Raw genomic sequence first — 22,303 nt, 5'->3', positions numbered from 1 at the left:
CACATAAGCAACCTTTTGCAGAGACATGACAAGGCCATTGATTCTGGCCTATAATTGGATGGCATCACTGTAGACGCATCCAGAGCAGGCCTTGCATGCGTATGTGTCATCACTTTAACAGGAAGTATTTACTGAGCTCTGCTTCAGAAATCGATTCACATTCAAAATGCGGGACTTTGGATCTGTAAGTGTTTGAAAGTTATCTTGCATCTCAAACTATGAAATCCTAGGATATTTTAGCAGTATTCTTGGGTTGGGTTAGTTTATTTATATGACAATTTTTTGTATATGGTATTTGCTGAAATTTGCATAGTTGCATTCAAAAGTAAACCACTCAAATTTAAGTATGTCAGACACAACCATTCGGAGAGAAACCATTGGCATTACAGAAACACACATGACATGCCTTATTGTGCTAATACTGAACCCTATTACTTTCCCCAGGAAGTCTGGTGGAAAGGGGAAAGTAAAGAAAGGGGAAGAACTGTACAAAATAAAATGATTTTTATAAACAATTAAACTCAAAGAGACAGCAGAGCTGCTATTATTATTAAACACACACACACACACACACACACACACACACACACACACCAAAACTTAGAAGATAGTTAAAAATTAAAGTAAGCCAAACAGTCAAAACAGAATGATTAAAAGAGAAAGAGCAGTTGTTCACAAACACACAGGCCATATGCTGTAAGAACAAAAGCACTCTGACATCGGCTGTGTCCTCTCCTTCAGCTGAAGAACAAGAGCTGATTTCTGAATGGAGCCAGGTCAGTTTGTGTTTAAGCTTTGTTTTTTGTGCTATTTTACTTTGTTTTCAGTCTTTGATAAGTTAGTTTTGGACGTCAAAGCTACTCAAATAAACCACTTCATAAGATTACTACGTCATATAAATGGTAAATGGTAAATGGCCTGTATTTATATAGCGCTTTACTAGTCCCTAAGGACCCCAAAGCGCTTTACATATCCAGTCATCCACCCATTCACACATATGAAAAGATTCCTTTCTGACATGAAGATGTGGGAGTGAGGCTGGTCTCTCTACTGCCATAGGAGGTGTGTCATAGCATTGTTGCCAGAGAACACTTTATGTACTCACTGTGATGTCTGTGAGTGTTTCCACTTAAAAGGACCAACATATTCCAATGAACGCTGTCTTTCTCCACTTTTAAACTGAAGTTTAGTTAAGATTCAGAAGCAAAGTCAGTTACTTTCTAGCGTGTTTCACTTCCAAATATACATGTTAATATCTATCCATCTAGTGATCTTCTTAGCCACTTTTCCTATTCAGGTATCCCAGTGTTCATATGGTAAAAGCTAAGGTACAACCTGGACAGTTCACCAATCTATCACATAGAGACAGACTACCATTCAAGCTCATATTTACACCTATGGCCCATTGAGAATTGCCAATCAATTTTTGGATGGTGGAATAAAACTGGAGAACCCGAGGAGAATGCACAGGCAGAAAGTGCAAACTCCCCAGAGCTGGTTGCTAGCTAATGGATTTGAACCCAGGACTGTCATGCTGTGAAGCAACAGTGCTAACCACTACGCCAATGTGAAGGAGACCACATCATAGGCTTTTATGATGCTATATTCAGTTATATGAGAAAAATTCATTGGGCATATTCTGCAATCAATGTAGGGCATAAAATTACATCTTTGATTATGAAATTACAAAAAAAGAAAATATGGAGAAGACACTTGGCAGGTGAAGGTGAATGCAGTGAATGTAAGATTTGAATATTGAATTATTCAAATATTTGAAAAATTGACTACAGGACTGTACAAAGCATATCTTTATTACAATTACTGATTCATTTTCTAGCCATGTTATTTATGTATTTTACGCACTACTGCTGTTAGTGCTCATCAGTAAATCACCAAATAGTTTTGAATTTATTTACTTCTCACTCTGTGTAAATAGGTTTATAAACTTGTGTTCAGTATTTTGTCCAGTCTGGTTTACTGTACTAAAATGTGAATATGATGCTGTGATTCATGTAGGATGCACGTTATTTTCTTCTTTTTGGCTGAACAGCACTCAGTCAGAGACAATCTGCTGTGCAGTAACATATGAATGAACATCTGGAAAGATACAGCCCACTGAAACTAATTATTTTTCTAGCTGCCACACCAGTGCAACAGCATTTATTTAGTAAAGTATGACATAATCTTCTCTTAATAATGTCCTTCATGTTTATGTCTATGTTTGTGCAGTGTGTTATCTCAGTTAGATATATAAACAAGTGTTATTACCCAGAAACCAGTGCTGATTAGTATTTCGGTTGGTGGCTGCCAGGCAGCCAGTCAGTCTAGGGCAACCACCTCATTTTAGTGGATCTGTCCGTCCAAGACTGTGTTCAGCCATTCTGAACTTTGACCGAATGTTTAACAGCATTTTTCACAGAAAGCTTTTATAGCTTTCAGCTAAAAAGGACAATCAACTCTTAACCTCTCCCCTGTGCTTTTTTCACTGTCACTTTTTTTCTCTTTTGAGTCGCCAAATGCACATTTTGTGCTTTCATTGGGAAAGCTCCAACTTGGCAGTCTTTTCACATTGACTATATAGAAAATAGGCTTTCTGGATTCTCACAGTAACTGCTCCAACTTTACTCTGAATTAGAAGTTGCTCAGTAGAATGAGTAGAACCACAGTGCTCCACTGGTCGCAGCTTTTAGTTGATGCTATATTGTCCTCAGCATGAAAGTAACGACAGATGAAAAAAAAATCACATTCACACTGTTTGAGCTGTATGTGTGTATGCATGTAAATATAACACAAGTGCTGACCCTGATGCTTTATACTTTTCATGTCATGCCTCTGTACTCCTGTGCAGCACTTCTCACAACTTTAACCTGCTAAACTTTGATATCTGTGAAACCGCAGGGTCAGACTGTGTACTTACAGCACATACTGTATCAACAGAGGCGGAACAGCACAGAAATGTTTTAAAATGCATTCACAGGATTTAAAAGTCCATCTGCATCCCATCCGATTCCCATTAGGTGGTTTCATAACTAAAGTCTGGGACACACTGGTGGAGTAACGTGTAAACATAATTGTTTAAATGAAAAATTGTGAAGCTTTGTTGGCACCAAAGCTCATCCAGCTGATGAAAAGCCTTTTTCAACTCAGCATTAAAAAAAGAAGAAAAAGGAACATGAAATCACAAAACATGTTTCACATCCACCATTCACAACAATCTGTGCAGGTGTCGACTGCTGTGTGCGCGCGTGTGAGATCAACAAGACGAGGCTAAAGAAATGTTTCGGTGAAGAAACTGTTGCTGCCGTTTCCACACGTTACATATTAGATGCCTGCTGAGTTTACCAGCTTGTTTGGAGTCACGCTGTGTTTGCAGGATGTGTGCTATAGTTGCTACATGGCGTGAACTAACTTACATAATTTGTACATTCACCTCAAAGATAAACTGACGCAAAAAGCTTTGCATACAAAAATGTTCAAATGTGTAGATTCTTACCAGTATTTCATTTTACTTTTTATATGTGTACTAATTAAATGCATACTTTTTCATGTGTATGAAACCTTTTACTTTAGTTTTACATGAGCTTTCAGCTTGCATGACTCAGAGAAATAGCAGACCTCAACTGCATCTCCACAACTAGTAGTGGAAAGACTGCAGAGTCCCCATACATGCCATACATTAGTGCTATGATGCAAATAGGCTTTTAGCAGGTAAGCACTTAAAAAATCTGAAATCTCACACAGAGTAAAATGAATGCAGATATAACTTATATTAAAGTAATATAAAAGAAAAGCATGAACAATTTAACACTAAAAGCAATGAGCTAATCTGCTGTTAGAGATTAGCTTCTCCTTGAGGTGGTTCGACTTTACCGTTAGGAGTAGTGAGTCAAAATGTTTCCACTTGGTGCTGTGCCATTTCCAGTTATTCTAAGTACCCCAAAATAATTAATGCAAATAGTTGCTATAAATTTATGTAAAAGGATTTTCTAATTTAACCATATGGTGAAAGCATTTAGGTTTTATTGGGTTAGGTTTATTTCTATTTCATGTGCGTTACTGTGTGTTTTACATCCAACACACAGCCATAAGCAGTGTATTTGTCCACATGAACCCTGTTCTCTTCCCTTTGGCTCACAGACCTGAAATCCCCATCGATGAATCCTCCAGTCAGATTATTTTCCAGAAATACTGAACATTCTATTTAGTTCTCTACATAAAACACTGAGCTAAAGGCTCCCCGTGCACTATTTCCATTTGTGTAAAAAGGTTTCTGATCCAATAGAGACCCAACAGTCTGTGCAGCCTTCAGCTCACTGTTGGACCTAAGTGTCGCTCACTACTCGCCCCACGGGAAACTGTGGGCAAAGCTTTCAACACACAAACTCTACGCAGTGTATTTAGAGCCAAATGGCAGAGATGGGATAAACAAGTGTCTGTTAAAGAGATGCAAACATCTAACAAACTAAAGACAGCCAAGCACTTTCCCATGGATTTGAAAAAACTACATGCGAGCTGAGCAATATCTGTGCAATCAGAGCTGGATCACAGTTATTGTGGAATCTCACTGTTTTTCTCCACATTATATGAAACAACACTGAGAAAAACTGATGTGAACAGTATTCATGTCCAAGTTTATTTTATTTCAGCTTATACCTAAAACATATACGTTTCTGGACTTCTTCCAGAGGGGATGTTATTTTTAGATTACTCTTTAGATACCTGTATAACCACTTACATGTACGTATGAGCATGTAGCATGTCGCCACAGACCTCATGCTTATATGGAAGCAGGAATTAACGTCTGTGTCAAATTAACTTTGCATAAGGAGAAAGGAGTAAGGTGCTTGTCTTTTTTAACAGATGTGTGGAGCATGAAAAACTCTTCCAAAATCAAACTCTTAAAGAAAAGTTCTACGGTAACATTCAGAGACATCTAAGGATGAGAATTTGTCAGAAACAATCTATATTGTAGTATGTGCAATTGTGCCATTGTGTGCACAGTGCTTTAAAAACAACGTTTGTGGGCCTCACCAAGTTATCCTTCTCACCAGATTTAGCTGTCAACAATTTGTCCCCATCCGTAGAATAAAACCAGTAGTCACATGTAGACAGAATGCTGGAAGCTGCCCAGATTTGAACAAGAAACACACTGAAGTAGCCAAAATTAATTTAGGTAGGATTTTTATAAAGCAAAACTTTTGATCACACCTCTTACAGTTATGTGAAAAAGAAAATCTTCACAAGGCCTCTGAGCAGTCCTTTGAAAAATTAAGTTCTGCTTCCGCAAGAATTAGGAGAGCATGTAGCAGCTCAATGCTGCTAATCAAATGCACTTGATTAACCTATCATCAGTAAATGTGAGCACATCTATAAAAGCAGAACTTTTGGCAGTTTGCTGGTCTGGACCATTCAGGTGCGTGTTACCACAATGTCAAGGTTTTAAGGCCATTTCCAAACGATCTGAAGCATCGTTCTACAATTATAAAAATTACCGTAAGTTTCGGGCTATAAGCCGCTAGTTTTTGCACAAGCTTTGAACCCTGTGGCTTTTAGTCAGGTGCGGCTTTTCTATGGATTGTCCATGATTTTTGTGATATCGTAAGAGGATTTTTTTTGGTTGTTCTGCAGTTGTACTGCACTACGTTGCCTGGCGGAAGGGCATGTGATCAGACACACAAGAGTGCAAGGGTATAAGAGTGGTATGCTGGGCACATGTCCGTCCGCCAGGCAACGTAGTGCTGTACAAAGCAGCGTGAAAAACAAACTTGATAAGCAAGAGCAAGAGGAGTATTACAGGAGCAAAGGAAGCTTTCATTCACAAACCCTCAGTATGGCAAACAAAAGAAATGCATATGATGCAGCTTTCAAATTAAAGGCAGTAGATTTGGCTCTTAGCAAGGAAAATAGAGCTGCTGCACGTACCCTTGGTATAAACGAATCAATGGTGAGACGTTGGAGACACCAGCGTGATGAACTGGCTCAGTGCAAAAAGACGAAAAAAAGCTTTCAGAGGAAATAAGAGCAGATGGCCCAAACTTGAAGACTGTATTGAAGACTGGGTGAACACACAGAGAGCAAACGGGCGAGGTGTTTCAACTGTGCAGATCCGACTAAAAGCCAAGACAGTCGCCAACGAAATGAAGATAGAAAATTTCAGAGGTGGGCCATCCTGGTGTCACAGATTTATGAAATGAAAAGGACTGTCCATCAGGGCGCGGGCGACTGTGTGTCATCAACTCCCTCCCGACTATGCAGAGAAAATAAGAAAACTTCCGCAATTTCACACAAAGAAAGATAAACAAATATTCCGTCGGACTGGACGAGATCATAAATATGGATGAAGTGCCGTTGACGTTTGACCTGCCCCTCACTAGGACTGTTAACAAGCAAGGTGAATCAACAAGCAAGGTGAATCAACCATCACTGTGAGAACCACTGCCCATGACAGAACGAATTTCACTTGTGTGCTGGGCTGCACAGCATCAGGGTTTAAACTTCCACCAACGGTGATTTTTAAGTGGATGACTATGTCAAGAGAAGAGATCCCGAGCGACATCTCTGTTAAAGTCAACAAGAAAGGGTGAATGGTGGAAAGCGTAATGAAGGAATGGCTGCAAGAGTGCTATGGGAAGCGACCTGGAGGATTATTTTGCCAAAGAAAGCGTTGCTTTTTTTGGACAGCATGAGGGCCCATATCACAGATTCTGTGAAAGCAGCCATTAAGAGCACAAACTCGATTCCAGCTGTGATTCCTGGAGGCACAACGAAGCACCTGCAGCCACTCGACATCAGTGTGAATCGTGTGTTCAACGTAGCACTACCCGTGCAGTGGGAGGCGTGGATGACAGTCAGTGCGCCCCAGGGTGGCTGTGGCTACAATGTAGCTTGCCATCACCAGTGTGTGAATGTGAGTGTGAATGGGTGAATGACTGGATATGTAAAGCGCTTTGGGGTCCTTAGGGACTAGTAAAGCGCTATATAAATACAGGCCATTTACCATGACGAGCGGCGATAAATCATTCACCAAAACTGGTCGCATGTGAAGAGCAAGTTTTGCCCAAGTCTGCCAGATTCTGACAGCGTGGGGAAGTGTGAAAACATCCACAATCACCAACGGATTTCGAAGGGCTGGACTGCTGCGTGATGGAGAGGAGGACACCGCCACGGCCCTGCAGAGGGTGTTCGACTCCGACACTGACAGCGAGGATTTCTTTGGTTTTGAAAGCGACAACGAAGGAGAGAAGCGGAGAGTGGATGACGAAGCCATCCTGAGCCTGTTCGTTTCCGACACTGGAGAAGAGGACTTTGGTGGTTTTAGTGCACAGGAAGAAGAGAAAGATGGTGGTGAATGACTGGCTTTTCTTCTTGTTAAAGCCGTGTCACTGCACCTGAGCCTAAAAGGTAGTCTGAATCTATTTTTCTGGTGTGCTGTAGGTTATTGTTATACACTACATTTGTTACTCATTTATGAAGCACAGTACATGTTTCGTACTTATAATTACCGGTACTTATACATATACATAAAAAGTTATGCAAATATGTACCGGTAACTTGTTTTTCAAAATATTAATACAAGGGATGTGTTCCCAAATAGCCATCTCTTTCCTGACAATCCCCCTTGTGCATATTCTCGTACATATGGTAAGTAAACATTAAAACACCTTTAACAAGCAGGAAAAGCGAGATTAAACAAATAGGTTTTTAACCGTGATTTAAATGATTGGATAAGGTTAGACCGTGCAATGCTCAGAGAAACTACAGGACCTGCATCTCAGACACTATAGTCCTATTAAAACCTGTAAATATTAATATTAAGGTAATAACAGTACTTCTTCTTTGGAAGGGTTGACAGGTGAAAATACCCATAAATGACCACAGCTGCACAGCTTGGGTTTGCAAAATTGCATCTGATGGTTGCTCCAAAGCAGTGGTGTCCAACTCCAGTCCTCGAGAGCTACTATCCTGCAGCTTTTCAATGCATCCTTGTTCCGACACACCTGAATCAAATGAACAGCTTGTTACCGGGCCTTTGCCGAACTCGATGGCATGCTGAAGAGGTTTATCCAAACCTTTAATTCAGCTGTGTTGGAGTAGGAAAGTATCTCTCAAGTACTGGAGTAGAACACCTCAGACTAAAGTGGAAATGTTTGGCTATAATGCACAGCACCATGTTTGGTGAAAACAAAAGGCAACATATTAGCAAAACCATCAGTGTCAAATATCAGTGTTCTGTTCATCTGGAAGTAACGTTTTCAGTGAGAGAAACATTTCGTCAGTCATCTAAGTGACTTCTTCAGTCTAGCTGAGACTGAAGAAGTCATTTGGATGAGTGATGAAACATTTCTCCTAATCAATCTAAATGGTGGTGGTGGTGGTGAGGGGGGGGGTGACGATTTGGGCTTGTTTTGCAGTCATAGGTCCTGGGTACCTTGCAGTCAATGAGTCATCCATGAACTCCTTTTATATATCAAAGTATTCTAGATTTAGATGTGAGGCCTTCATCTCAGCAGCTAAAGCTAGGCCAAAATTGAGTCGTGCAACAGATCAGTAGTTCCAAGGACAGCAGCAAATCTACAACTGAAGACCGTCAAAACAAAATACTTTAGCATTAAAATGGTCAAAAAAAAAAAAAAAGTTCAGATCACAGCCTGATGGCGAGCTGTGCATAAAAAAAATGTACATAAACCTCAATAAACTGAAGCGTAAAGAGGAGTGGAACAACATCTACAACAATGTGAGAAACTGAAAGTCACACAAAAAACATTTACTTCAAGTTATTGCTGCACAGTTTTCTAAAGTCTTGTATCACACAATTCCACCTCCCATACAGCAAGTTATTAAAAAGGACTTCTTTGCAGACATCCAAAGACATCTACACCCTCCTTTTCTGACAGCCATCTAAATGCATTTAGTAACAGGTAGCCAACACCCTTTCATGCTGTTCCTTAAGTAAAAGATTATGGAAACAGATAAAAAGATGAGCTTGCCACTGAAAAATAAAATCAAACAAGTATTGTCAGACTACAGAGCATAGGTGGTGCAAAACAAAATGACATGTGCAGAAAAATATTTCAGGCTATAAGTAATGATAAAAACAATGATAATTATGACAATAACATATAGCATAAATTTAAAATAAATGAATAATTCATTTGGAAAAAGAGGAAGCCCAGTGACTGCACGAGTGTGAACACCCCTCTGAGCTGTGAGTATCTGTGACACACACACACACACACACACACACACACACACACACACACACACAGTCAGAAGGAGAAGTAGGAGGTAATAAGAATGGAGATTAGACTTTCGATTAAACTGCTTTCTTATTCCGCAGCCCTCCAACAGCTTTGACACGCAGCGTCTTAGAAGCAGCCGTGGCCAATTCGCCTTCAGCGTTTACAAACAGAAATGACTTTGAACGCTTACTTCTGAGAGTGTGTCTGAGTTTCCAATCGGCAGCCATAGCACTCAAAGGGGAATGTGTCATCGCTTGTGCAGGGGAGTTGCAGAAAATTGCATTTGTGTGTGTGCGCGCGTTTGCTCATGCATATGCATATGGAACAAATACATGGCGACGTGAAATAAACAAAACAACAAGGAAGCTGTCAGCAGATTGCAGACAGGGTCACATGAGAGGGTGGTGATGGTGCATGCTCATGCTTGTACACAAACAAATACTCATATTCTCACACAAAGCAGGTCACAGCTAGAAATGAAGTTGGATAAAAAGACCAACTGCTGTCACAAGATAGCAGACATATGAGCCTCTGTGAGATTCACAAGTTTCCTTTCAAAACAAATGATGGAAATTTACCGCTGCACATTTTAGCTGACGTGTAACACGTTTGATAAACTTTCCGTTTAGATACCAGGGTAGAAAGGGTTGTGTAGCCAGAAATCCTGTTACAGTATATACTGTGACAGTGGTGGATGATCACAGAGCCAATGTTTTAAATATTGAGGTCAATGTAGCAGGCTGATTTTTTTTCCACATTGTGCCTATGTATGATATTGGTGAGAACAGATTTTCCCAGAAAGATCATCTCAGGCGCTCTCCCCCACCCACATGTTGTTTAAAGCCATTTGCGAGAGACAGGAAGTCAGAAGAAAGCTGGTTTCAGTGGAAGGTTGGGCTTAAAACAGAGGGATTAAATGACTTGATTCAAACAGAGGTTGAACTCAAGGCCCCCCAAACTGTGTAAAACATAAATAGGGATTATTTTGAAGTATAAATTATTTTAAAGTAGAGCTGCATACTCTTCTAAGACTGCATTCAGGCTAGCCTGAGAGCAGTACAGGCAATTCATTCTGCCAGTCCTATTTAGCAGTGAGTGGATCATCATAAGCTGAATCTGTCTTAACTTGACTGAGACTGAGGAGGAGCTTCTTCCCGCAGGTAATACGGTCTCTGAATCACACCACCACACAGTACTGACCCACACATACAGTTCTTACACACACACTGGACATTCTGGACATTGTTTTCACTTCATCACTTAAATCACTTTAAGCATATTTGCACTGCAGAAGACATAATGTGGATTGCACAACACTGGACATTATATTCTTCATTTCCAGTTAATACTTGTACAGCTGCTGTTATTGTGTATATATATTTATTTATATTTCTTCATACATTCTTATATAGTTCTATATTGTGTATTTTGTTGTACAGTTATTTTATTTTCAACTTTAATTTATATATTTTATCTTATTCTTTCCCAGTTAAATTTACCCTTCATTCTAATTTGTGTTGTACAGTTATTTCCTACGGAGCCCCCCAGGGGACATGGGAGAAAAAAAAATTAGGGAGGAAAAAAAAAAAAAAAATTAGAGAGGAAAAAAAAAATTAGGGAGAAAAAAAAAAATTAAGACGGACTTTTGCGAGATCTCGCAAAAGTATTGCGAGCGCTCGCAAAAGTATTGCGAGCGCTCGCAAAACAAACTCGGGATCTCGCAAAAGTATTGCGAGATCTCGCAAAAGTTTTAGCCGCATTCTTCGGAGGCCGCCAGCTCGAAGCCGACCGGGAGGTCGAGGCACGATGTGCCGGGAAAGCGGTGTTCCTCCCGGCTGTAGTAGGTCTCGACCTCCCGTTAGCTTCGAGCCAGTGGGTGTCAGATCTCCAAAAACGTCGGAGCACTTTTGCAAATATGTGATGTCTTGTAAACCGAGCAGGTATCTGACGTTTACACAACTACATTCACGCCTCAAAATATCTTAAAAGTGTATTTTGTGACCCAGAAAGAGTAATATTACAACTAAGTAGCTGCCGCCATTGTTGGACTTTTGCGAGCGCTCGCAATACTTTTGCGAGATCTCGCAATACTTTTGCGAGATCTCGCAAAAGTCCGTCTTAATTTTTTTTTCCTCCCTAATTTTTTTTTTTCCTCCCTAATTTTTTTTTTTTCCTCCCTAATTTTTTTTTCTCCCATGTCCCCTGGGTGGCTCCATAATTTCCTTTTTAACCTTAATTTATATTTTATTCCTTCCTAGTAAAATTTACCCTTTTTAATTTTTCATATTTATTTCCCTTTTTAATTTTTCATATTTATTTCCTATCTTATTCATAGCCTTTTCCTTTTTTGTTTTCTTTAGGTCACGAGCAGTTGTCCAAGCATTTCACTGCATATCGTACTGTGTATGACTGTGTACGTGACAAATAAAATTTGAATTTGAATTTGAACTTTGGTTGTAATGCAACACGAGGTCAAATAATGCACTGTCCAATCAAACACAAAATACTAGATCTTTAGTATATGACACTTTATGGAGTCAGCTGGCATTTCTTCCATGTTTCAAAGTTCTGAACTTTTTATAACATTTTTTACAGTAAAATAGAGGGCAAAGGAGCTCTTTTTCATTGATTGCTTTTGATCCAGCCATGCACTTTTGTAATTGCGTATCCAATTCGGGTTGATGTGAGGGCTGGTGAGGTGGGACACACAATAGATAGGTTACCAGTCCATCACGGGGCTAACGCAGAGAGAGAAACACACCCTACAGTAGATCTGAAATGAACAGTTTACTTAACATTCATGTCTTTGAAATGTGGGATGAACCTGGATTTTCCAGATGGAGCTCACGCAGGGACAACATGCACACGCCCCAGAGGCCTCACTGATTTGAACCTGCAACTTTCTCCCACAGAAGCAACAGGCCTAAACTGCTCCTCCATCAGGTTGGATTTTATTATTCATTCTTCATATTTTATAACCACAGAAATTAAGCACAACACATCTGTTAAAAAAAAATAAAAAATAAATCTTCCTGTAAGTGTCTGAACCATCTTCAGATTGTCTCTCATTGAGTCAGATTAAATCAGTGTGAATTGACTATTAATGTTGCTTTAAAGTAATTTCAATTTCTTTTGCATAGACTACCAACAAGGTGTTTGACAAAAGAGTTTCCAATTCTGGATGTAAGTTTTAAAAATAACATTGTAATTTGAAAATTAATGATATACTGATTTCATTTATGATAATGATTTATGATATTATATACTCACATAGGTCCACCTGTTGTGGGTATTTATGCTTTTTCATAAATCTGCTGTCTCTTACTATTTAACCCTCCTGTTATGTTGCGGGTTAGATTGACCCAGAACAGAAGAGATGTCACATTTGTTTATTTGTTTATTTATAAGGAACCTCATTAGCTTCCACAACAGTGGATGCAGATGACATTACACATGTCATCTGCATCACTACAGAAAACGAAAAAATCAAAATCATAAAAGAAAATTGTAAAATAATTAATGCCAGTGTTTCTGGCGCTTTTGGATGAGTAAATTTGCCCCGGGTCAAATTAACCCAGGAGCATAATTGGTGTTCCTGGAAACCAACATAACAGGAGGGTTAATTTAGTTAGGACTTTTTTATAAGTATTAACTGAATTATATAAACTACATCACTTAAAGACTGAGTGACACACTAGCGCACTGATCCTAATAGCACTAAAATGGTTCATTTGTCAGGCCCCATCACAGAATATGAGGTCTTTTTTTCAGGTTTGTTCTTTTCTGAACAGCATTAAAAGTGGATATATAGAGAAACAAAAAGGTACCAACACCAACACGAAATATCCAGAGGAAATCTTGACAAGGTGTCAAACAGCAGCAGTGCAGTTTGTGTTTGATGTGTTCCTGTGTGCCACAGTCAGCAGGAACAACATATGGGCCCATTAAAAATAACACAAGTCAATTACTAGAACAGGTTAGATGTGCCAACACAGCGGCGCAACCACCGATAGTAATACCTTACTTTTATGAGTCAGCCCATGGAACAAAAGTGAACCAGATTATACAATAAATCCTGACGCAGATTAAAGCACACTGGGCTGTTTTTGTTTGAGTGAGAAAAAGCACATAAACTGCTCATATTCAAATGAATGTTTAGCTCTTTTGGACAACAAACATGAAAACTGCATACCATCTGCTTTGCAAAAATAAGAAATCGAATGATTCTGTACGTTGTACTCTTCTGTAGTCCTTTAAATTAGTATCACTTGGGATCGTAAAGGTTCTGAAGCTGATCCTAAAAATCAAAGCACAAACCTCCTGCTCTTATGTAGTAGTTCTGTCTTTCCATGTCACATTATCTGACTTTTACAAGTCAAGGACCACAACTCATTGTATAACTGTGGACACAGGATTGTGTTACACCCTTCCCCTGAAAGAATTTTGTCCATTTTAGCCTGCTACTGTTGCAACGTGTCTCTGCTTTGTGAGAGCTTAGCCACACGTGCATATTTTACTTTTGAGAAGGAAATACAGCATGCAAATGTAGAAAATGATCCAAATGCACAGTTTTAACACATAAAAAGACATTATTCACACAACATTTTGACGTGCAATTGACCCAGACAGTCAGACCATATGTATTCACTTCTTTTTATTCTCGCTATCAAGTGTTTAAAAGGCCCAAATGTCTTCTGTAGAAAACATTATTTCAGTAATTGGATTTCTTGTTTAACTAAACTGAATAATTCTGAATCAGAACCTTCTGTAGATTAAAATCACTCAGGTTGGTCACACAGATTGGCATCAGGACAGCCATCCGTCAGAATAAATCACTTAAATTTTTTGTAAATAAAATTGCATTGTTCCTTCATAATTTTGGCTAAAGCACACTGGAGCTCCATATTATTCTAGGGAAATTGCATCCATATTATAAAGGGCTACGCACGTGTTAAGTGTGCACACACGTGTTTTCCCAGTTTAAGACAAATTTATTAAAGAAGTGTTACAACTCAAATAAATAGATCAAATAAATAACCGTACAAATTGACTAAAATCAACAAAATATTTAGACATTTATTGCGATGACATAAAACAATCATTTAAAGGGGTCAGTGTGAATTATCTGAACACACACAGCACTTATATTACAGAGAAAACAGCAGACAGACTAGAAATGGTTTGTTACGATTCTGTTGTCAAGAGTCAAAGAGCCTCGCACCATTTTCACCTCACCAACCCTGAGGGTATCTCCCTCTGTATTTATGACCGACTCTGTTTGCGTGTGTGTCTGTATCTCGCCTCAGGCACATCAAACTCTCAGCATGTAAGGATGAACTAACAGGCATCAAGCCGACACACACATTATCATCACAACGCCTTATTTTTGGTCTGATCCCAACCTTGAAATGCTCTGATGTCAACCTGCTGTCACGCTACAAGATTGGCACCAGACCTCACACTGTGACAGAGACACGGAGACGTGAGGAGAAAAATATCAAATGAGCAGGTGAGTAAATGAGGAGGGGAATGGAAGAAAAGAGAAAAGCCAGGTAGAGTAGAGAAAGGATTAGGGGAACAATCAAGAGACGAAATTAAATTAAAGGGGAGTCTGGAAATACGAGAGGATGTCAAACGTAAACCTGGAGTAGGCTTGTGGGTAAAAGCAAAGGAGAGGAAAGGAAAAAAGCAAGTAATGACACAAGAAAGAAGTAAAGATGGGAGGAGAGGAGGAGCAGACTGCTGGGTTGTTGAGTGTGTAAGCATGTGATAAGCAGCAACTATCCAGCTGTATCTGCCTGAGGAGAGACACAGATAAGACTTAATCTGTTCTGATTATATTTAAACAAACACTTTGCTCTTTTTCAGTCTTAGTTTTACAGGGTCAGGGTCATTTTTGGCATAAACGATAATATATTCTATATTTGTAAGTTAGTAAGAAAAGGCAGCAAAATGAAGATGACAAATCTGAGCTTTGTAAAATGATGAATAGATGGTCTGGAAAAAAATAGAATTTAATTGAAGATAAATTACTGAACTAGTCATAAACCAAAAAAACTACATACACATATACACACACACACACACACACACAAATAAATATAAAAATATATATATATATATATATATATATATATATGTGTATAAATATATCAATGTGTTTTGCAGTTATCCACATCAATAAGTTTGGATCATTTAAAGGGGCATTACATCCAAACTCTGTCTTTTAAATGAGTGCAATTTAAATGTCTCGTTTTCTAATAAACGTGTCAGTTGCTGATAGGATGCATGCAGGAGCGTTTCCGCAGGTCCTTCCTCCCTGCAGCTGTCAGATTGTACAATCAAAACTGCTCCCAACAAACATAGATGTTTACATCAGCGCTGTAAGTTCCACTATTTTATCAACCGATTCACACTACAACCTGGGTTTGCCTCTTATCTGTATTTAATTTTAATAATGTTTCTCTTCTGTGTCCTGTTTGTTTGTATGTGTTTTTCCTGCTGCTGTTACAACCAAATTTCCCCTTGTGGGACAATTAAAGGATTACTCTATTCTAGTCAAGAGGTTAGGTTTAGGTTCACATTAACTGCAGACAATTTAATGCATCGCATATGCCCCCCCCCACACACACACACTCCACACTACACCACCCCACACACACACACACACACACACACACACACACACACACACACACACACACACACACACGTCAAAATGATCCTGTCTAATAAAGGGTAAATGCAAAAGATATCAAACTGGGAAAAGCTGGAGCCTGATGAAGATGACTCAGATACACAGTTATTAGTCTCATAATTAAAAATAGAAGCAACATAAATGCAGAAATGTTTGTAGTCCTGCTTCTTTCTTATAGATACACACACACATACTAAACATAGTAGATACATATTTGGGTCAAAAAGGAACTAAACTTCTTGCTGGTAACTGTCTTCATACAACTAAATGTTAATAGGAAGTAAATTGTATCATTTTTATTACTATTGATGATGTGATGTATGTTTTTTTAAAGAGGAAAATGCCAAATAAACCATATTGTAAAAACTGATGTCTTTTCACCTCTGTGCACCTGCAGGATGAGGATGAGGCTGCTGGCTGCTTCCCTCCGCCTGTAAACCATGACACTGCAGAAGTCTATAGGCCAAGAATAGCCGCAGGGCTTCAAAGTGCAATATCACATTTTCATAATGAGAACCAATGAGCTGTAAATCCCTGCTGACACGGTTATGGAGCGAGAAGAGCTTATGGCAGCGATACTGAAACTATTAAACAGTTGCCTTCCTCTGGTGCTAGGTATAGTGTGTGTCTCTGTGTGTGTGAGAATGTGAACATGTAAATGTATGTGTGTGTTTGTCAGCGGTAATAAGAAACAGTTGCATGTGCCTTTTCAGGAATAAATTCCCAGTGTGATACTTAGGAACATATTGTTTAAAGGCTGTACTTTTTTATTTATTATTAACCAAATCCCACATTGCCTTGGTCTAGGGGTGTGTGTGTGTGCATGTGTGTGTGTATAGGAGCTTATATGAGCTGGACAAGTTTGTTTTGTGAAACTGAATCTTTCATGGGTTTTCATTATTTCCCAGAATCAGTGCTGTAAAAGCTCTACACGTACAATAAATACATTACTAAAAGAAACACTGATAACTTTGTATTTCTTTATTATTGAATCTTTTCTGTCATTTCCCATATATTCATCCGTTTCCTTAACATCTATCCAGTTCAGGGTCATGGGAGGGCTGAAGCCTATCCCACCTCACACCCAGGCAGATAACCACTCACTCTCATATTCTAGCTTACAACCAATTTAGAATCCAATCTAATGTAAATCAAACATACTGTCTTTGGACTGAAGGAGAAAACCTGTTCACAAAGAATCCACAATAGCCCAGGGAGGAAACGCAAACTCAACACACAAAGGCCGGCAACAATCTGATCCAAGGCCTTCTCGCTGTGTGGCACTGAACCAGCATCCTTTCTGTAATCTTTAAAAACAATTAAAAATACGTAACATGTGTAAGAACGTAACAGATGAAAATATGAAACTGTGCAGGTACATTGTTTTGCCAAAAATACAGTACATTACTGTTATGGTTAGGTTATTATTCATTTAAATCTAAAAGACCTTCTTTATTGTCTGGCAATAGAATATTTTTTTTTCATGTATTGGATTTTTAAGAGCTCTTATTAAAGAAGAAAATAGAGAGACTGAAGGAGAATGAGGGGCATCTGCTTAAAGATGTTCCACAAAGCAGTAGTCGTTTTTGTTTGACCCCTTCCATGTATTTTCGATCATTTTTTCCTGCTACCTCATACTAGTTCATAAAATAAAAATTGACACTGAAAACAAAAGCTGTGGAAGTAAATTTGTGAGAAGTCAAAATAATGGTTATTAATCGATCCTTGAATTCACCATGGTGCTGTCAGAGATCAAAAGCTTTTTATTCAAGGACACTCCAGCTTTTGCTCTGGGAAAAATATTTTTCCTCTATGTTGTCTTGCCTGCAGAAAATTGTAATAAATGCAAATGCTTAAAACAAATTAATTGCAAAGTTTTTGCTGGTTACGCCTATAGTAGGATGTACTGTTGTGTCTGCTTATGAGAACTGGCAGAGTGTAGTGTATGAGCTGGAAGGCACTCGTGCTTGTTTTTACAAATAATCAATTTTTCTTTTTACATCTCTTTTTTCATATCTCAAACAAATAAGCAAACCCCCTGACACTGAATCAAGACAGCCTTTGCTGTGGCATGGGTCATTATCCTGTTGGTGGTAGCCATTAGAAGATTGGGGCATAAAGGGAGGCATATGGTCAGCAACAACATTCAGAACTGATTGGTACTGAGGGCCCAAAGTGTGCCAAGAAACCATTACACCACCACCAGCAGTCTGCACTACAAACCAGTATAAAGGGCATGCTGATAGCAACAAATTCTAGACATGTACAACTGAGAGACAACAAAAATCCAGATTCTATGTGCTGGGACAAATTTTTCCAGAGTTCAACCATGTCTGCTGCTACCAAACATGCTGATATCTGATACAAACTTAACTAAAACTCCAGGCCTTAATATGTAGGATGATTAGCTGATTATTGCAGAAATAATCAAGGTGCATCTATTCGATGTGTAGTAACAGCAAAATCAAACTCCAAAAGATACTCTGGAGCAAAAGCAAGGATGTGCATGTGCCCATGTTCCATGCAAGACAACTCATATTCCTGTTTAGTATCCACGTCTCACTTTGTAATAAATCATAAAGGCTGCTGATATGAATTGTTAATAAAGAGATTTTCATCCAGTTTGCCTGCAGAGTATCCAGTTGCAAAGTATCCAGTCCAATCTTCCCCTCATGTAAGAAATCGGAGCAGTTTTCACTGAGCTGGAGAATCAACAATACAGCAGAAAATGCTTTAGGGAGTCATAATACAAAAAATACTTGATACTAAATCAACAACAGCTAAAATTGTCCCACAGTATATGGATTTCGGGAAGTAGAAAAGAGAAAAAGATGGACACTTCTGCTGTAATATGTGTGTGTTCAGGGATCTGTGGCTGCAAATGTTTGTGAAACCAAGCAGTAGAGAAAACTGTTCGGCTTTTTGGACCATTTGTTTCCGCTCAGAAAAAACAAATACACAGGGTGACATGCAGCAAATGAAAAAATCATACAAGAGCAACACTTTCTTGTTTCCTCTCTGATAAAGTTTCCTCTCTTTCCTGTTGCTGTGCACGTGTGTGTGTTTGAAACGTGATGGATTCACACTGCAATCCATCCTGCCAGGCAGTGGTTCCACTATTTTACCACCTCTCTAATTCCGTCCTCCTGGTCTTTCTCGGTGAGGATGGATGGCAAACATCCTGTTAAGCTCCCACACACCTTTACTTCAACTCAACTGATTGTCACTGCTCACCACACTAATGCACAGAGAGAAAAAGAAGACGAAATAAAGACAGCAAACTTTGGCAAAGAAATCAGAGTTAGGAAGAAAGGTTGAATGGAGATGGCAAAAGAGAAGAGAAAAAAAAAAAAATACTGTGATTGAGTCGAATTGTGTTCCTGGCTCATTTTCTGGGTACATAAGGAAAGAAAGTGATGTGCAGTCGAGTGAGAGGGCTGGCAACATTTCATGCTGCTGCAGAAAATGACATCCTTTCTGCAGACAGACAGCATAGCATCACATATACCCAGACAAAGACATTTTTTCAGCATGTATTGTTACTGTCAAACTGATGTGACGAAGAGTGGGCACTCACCGTTTGTTCGAGAAAAGCGAGACATAAATTGAGTTTTATTCTGGTATAAAGTGTAAAGTTCAAGCATATTTACAGAAAACCCGCATTCAGAAGGTTTACCGTTTTCCAAGTTTACTTTTAAGGAAACTTAGGAGACGCCCTGACAATTCCGAGTGCAGCCATCAAACCGGTCTCCTTAAGAGTTTAAGGTAGAAATTTCGTTACCCAACTACATCCTAAAGAAGAACAAAACTGCCTTGCTCATGAGCAGCTGCAATGTTTATACCATAAAAGTTGTAGCAAGTTGATTCACATTGTGAGTCATAGTACATTAAGGCAAAAGCACAGTTGTTGCTACAGTTGGTTGGAGAATGTGATTTCATTTACGTTAATGGAGTGCATGCTGTCAAGTGTTTTCCAGGCACAAAGGGAAAAGTATGTTATTTTCCACAGTTGTTGTGTTTGAAAACAATAGATAAATAAATAAAATCAATTTTAAGAATTTATAATAAAAAGTTTAGTAGCATAACATTTTGTTATTTTAATATACAGTTATTATATTTTACCATTTTATTCATTTTAAACTATATTATATTAGGCAGTATTAAGGCACTTAGTTCTTCACGATTTCACACCTAACTCGTTTGGTCCAGTAAACAATGGGAAATGCAAATAGGTGAAGCAACAAAGCACATGTGAGTTATTTTATGTTCTTTCTTACAGTGAACACTAGTAAATTTGTAAGTTTACTCACTTCCAAAGAAATGAACAGCCTCTTATTTTCATGGTAGTTTCCTAGAAAGAATATTAACCAAAAAATCCAGAAAAACACACACACACACACACACACACACACACACACTATATAATTATTTGCATGTAGCATGTTTGTCAGTAGGTTAGGAAGTGCAGTCACAAGTTTGAGAATCGATGGGAGGGACCCGATTCGTCTTCTCTCAACTTTCTTACACTTTACACAATAATGTCTTTTTTACTTTGGAAGGAATTCCAGGAGGTGGAGACATTAATTCTCAAGTCATTCACTTTAGATTTTTTTTATCCAAGACGAGACATTGAAAAAACAGCTAACAGCCATTCAGCATGACAAAGTCTGCCAGGAAAGGTCAGGTGCAAATTTAATGCTGATTGCAGTTTACTTTAAACTTGCAAATTCAGTCAAGAGCTCAGACAAAAACTTAAGTCAATCAATCAGACAAATGTTTAAACTCACACAGTTTGCTGGCTTGTGTTCCTCACAGTGACCATTTGGCCTCTGATACTTTAACTTGTTCTTCCCAATAAGACTGACAGTGGGTCAAGTAAAATAAATGCCAAGGCCCCGTTGCACTAAATGCCAATCTATATTTGGATTTCACACAGCAAGAACTATTAACCTCTATTCATCTTCTGATTGGCTGCAGTAGTGAAGTCAAAGCTGATCAATAGAGTTTCCTTTTACCCTCCAACCAGCCTTGGCAGAAGCCTTCAATGCATTGACAAGTTCAGCTGTTCTTGTCTGCTGGCTGAGAAATCTGCAGCCATTTAATGGCCCCTAGAAACTCTCAAAGAGCCAGTAAAGAATCGTGTCTCCACAACTTTTATTAGTCTGAGTTAGGAGGAAATAAGAAGAGGATATTGTTTGTCAAAATGAATTATTTTTCATCTGTATTTACGGTTTGTTATGATTGTTTTTCAGAAGTTCTAATAAGATTTTATATTGATTTCTTATTACTGTATTCATCGGCCAGCTGTGGCCAAAGGAGGTCATTATTTACGCAGCACATTTGCAGCCAATTTCTTTCCCCTATCGGAAGAGAAGAAACGTACAGAAAGAAAAAACACCTGTTTAGAAATAATAAATAAACTACATAAGGTGTCACCAAAAAAGGAAACTGTCAGTTATCCATCAGACTCTGAATACACAAGATGAAATCATTTATTTCACTATATTCTTTCACACGCCTGTTGCCAAAAAGTTTCAAAAAGTCCGAATTTATATATTGAACATATCAAAATTCACACAATCCATCAGACAGGCTGGCTGACAGAGGCATTATCAAAAAGATTAGGGACCTTTTCAGTTTATATTTAGTGTGACTTGAAGGTTTTATTTTGACTCTTTGGACACATTTAAGAGAGAAAACAATTGTGGTTTGAGTTAAAATAGACCGTTTAAAGACACCAACCACATTAGACGGATGTTGATTACAAGCAATTTAACTGCAAATCAAAATGCAATTTAGTTGAACGGGGATGCGATTTTCAAGAGACAGGGCTCAGATTGTGTTGCTCGGGATCACCAGGTTTCTTTGACTTTATTCTAACAGTTTTAATCTTTTCTGTCATTCTTGTTGGGTAACTGAACCTCATTTTGATAGATATTAAAGATTTCATTAATTACTTAAACTGTTTATTTGGTTCATTTTCATGTACTTTACTGCAGCGACTGTTATTGAAAGAGTTTATTTTCTGAATGTTTGCAAGTGCATCGTTACAAACGGGCCGGTTTAGCCACCTTTTTGTTGCTTTAATTAGGTTTCTAATGTGGTCACACATGAAGTGTCTTAGAAGTCCTTAACTTGTCTCTCTCCTTCACTGAAACTGACAGAGTTTGTTGTTATTCTTCACGGAGCTCTTCATCATGACTTGCATCAAAGATGCACTAAGACAGCAGTAAACCCTTTTCCATGGGTTACTTTAGCTCAGCAGTCGAAGCAGGAAGATGTGAGGAAAAGAGCAAGAGGCAGAGGAGTGAGGAAGAGTACAGATAAGGGGAATAAAGGAGAGAACAGGAGAGGAATGGAAAATGGA

At 38.6% G+C, this 22,303-nt stretch overlaps 1 protein-coding gene and 1 long non-coding RNA gene across 3 annotated transcripts in view; one reads left to right on the top strand and one right to left on the bottom strand.

The window, feature by feature from the left end:
• Positions 1-12,093, top strand: part of LOC309688890 — a 59,996-nt gene extending 47,903 nt beyond the window's left edge. Inside the window, exon 4 of the long non-coding RNA XR_014271185.1 lies at positions 12,077-12,093. This is a non-coding gene — a long non-coding RNA (uncharacterized lncRNA). The remainder of the gene's footprint in view (positions 1-12,076) is intronic.
• Positions 1-22,303, bottom strand: part of LOC309688873 (exostosin-1) — a 368,281-nt gene that overhangs the window by 331,004 nt on the left and 14,974 nt on the right. The gene's annotated exons all lie outside the window — the stretch shown is intronic.

This window comes from Aulonocara stuartgranti, assembly GCF_965226115.1.
Source record: "Aulonocara stuartgranti genome assembly, chromosome: 15".
NCBI classification, from domain to species: Eukaryota; Metazoa; Chordata; class Actinopteri; order Cichliformes; family Cichlidae; genus Aulonocara; species Aulonocara stuartgranti.
This window is presented reverse-complemented; position numbering and strand designations above follow the sequence as displayed.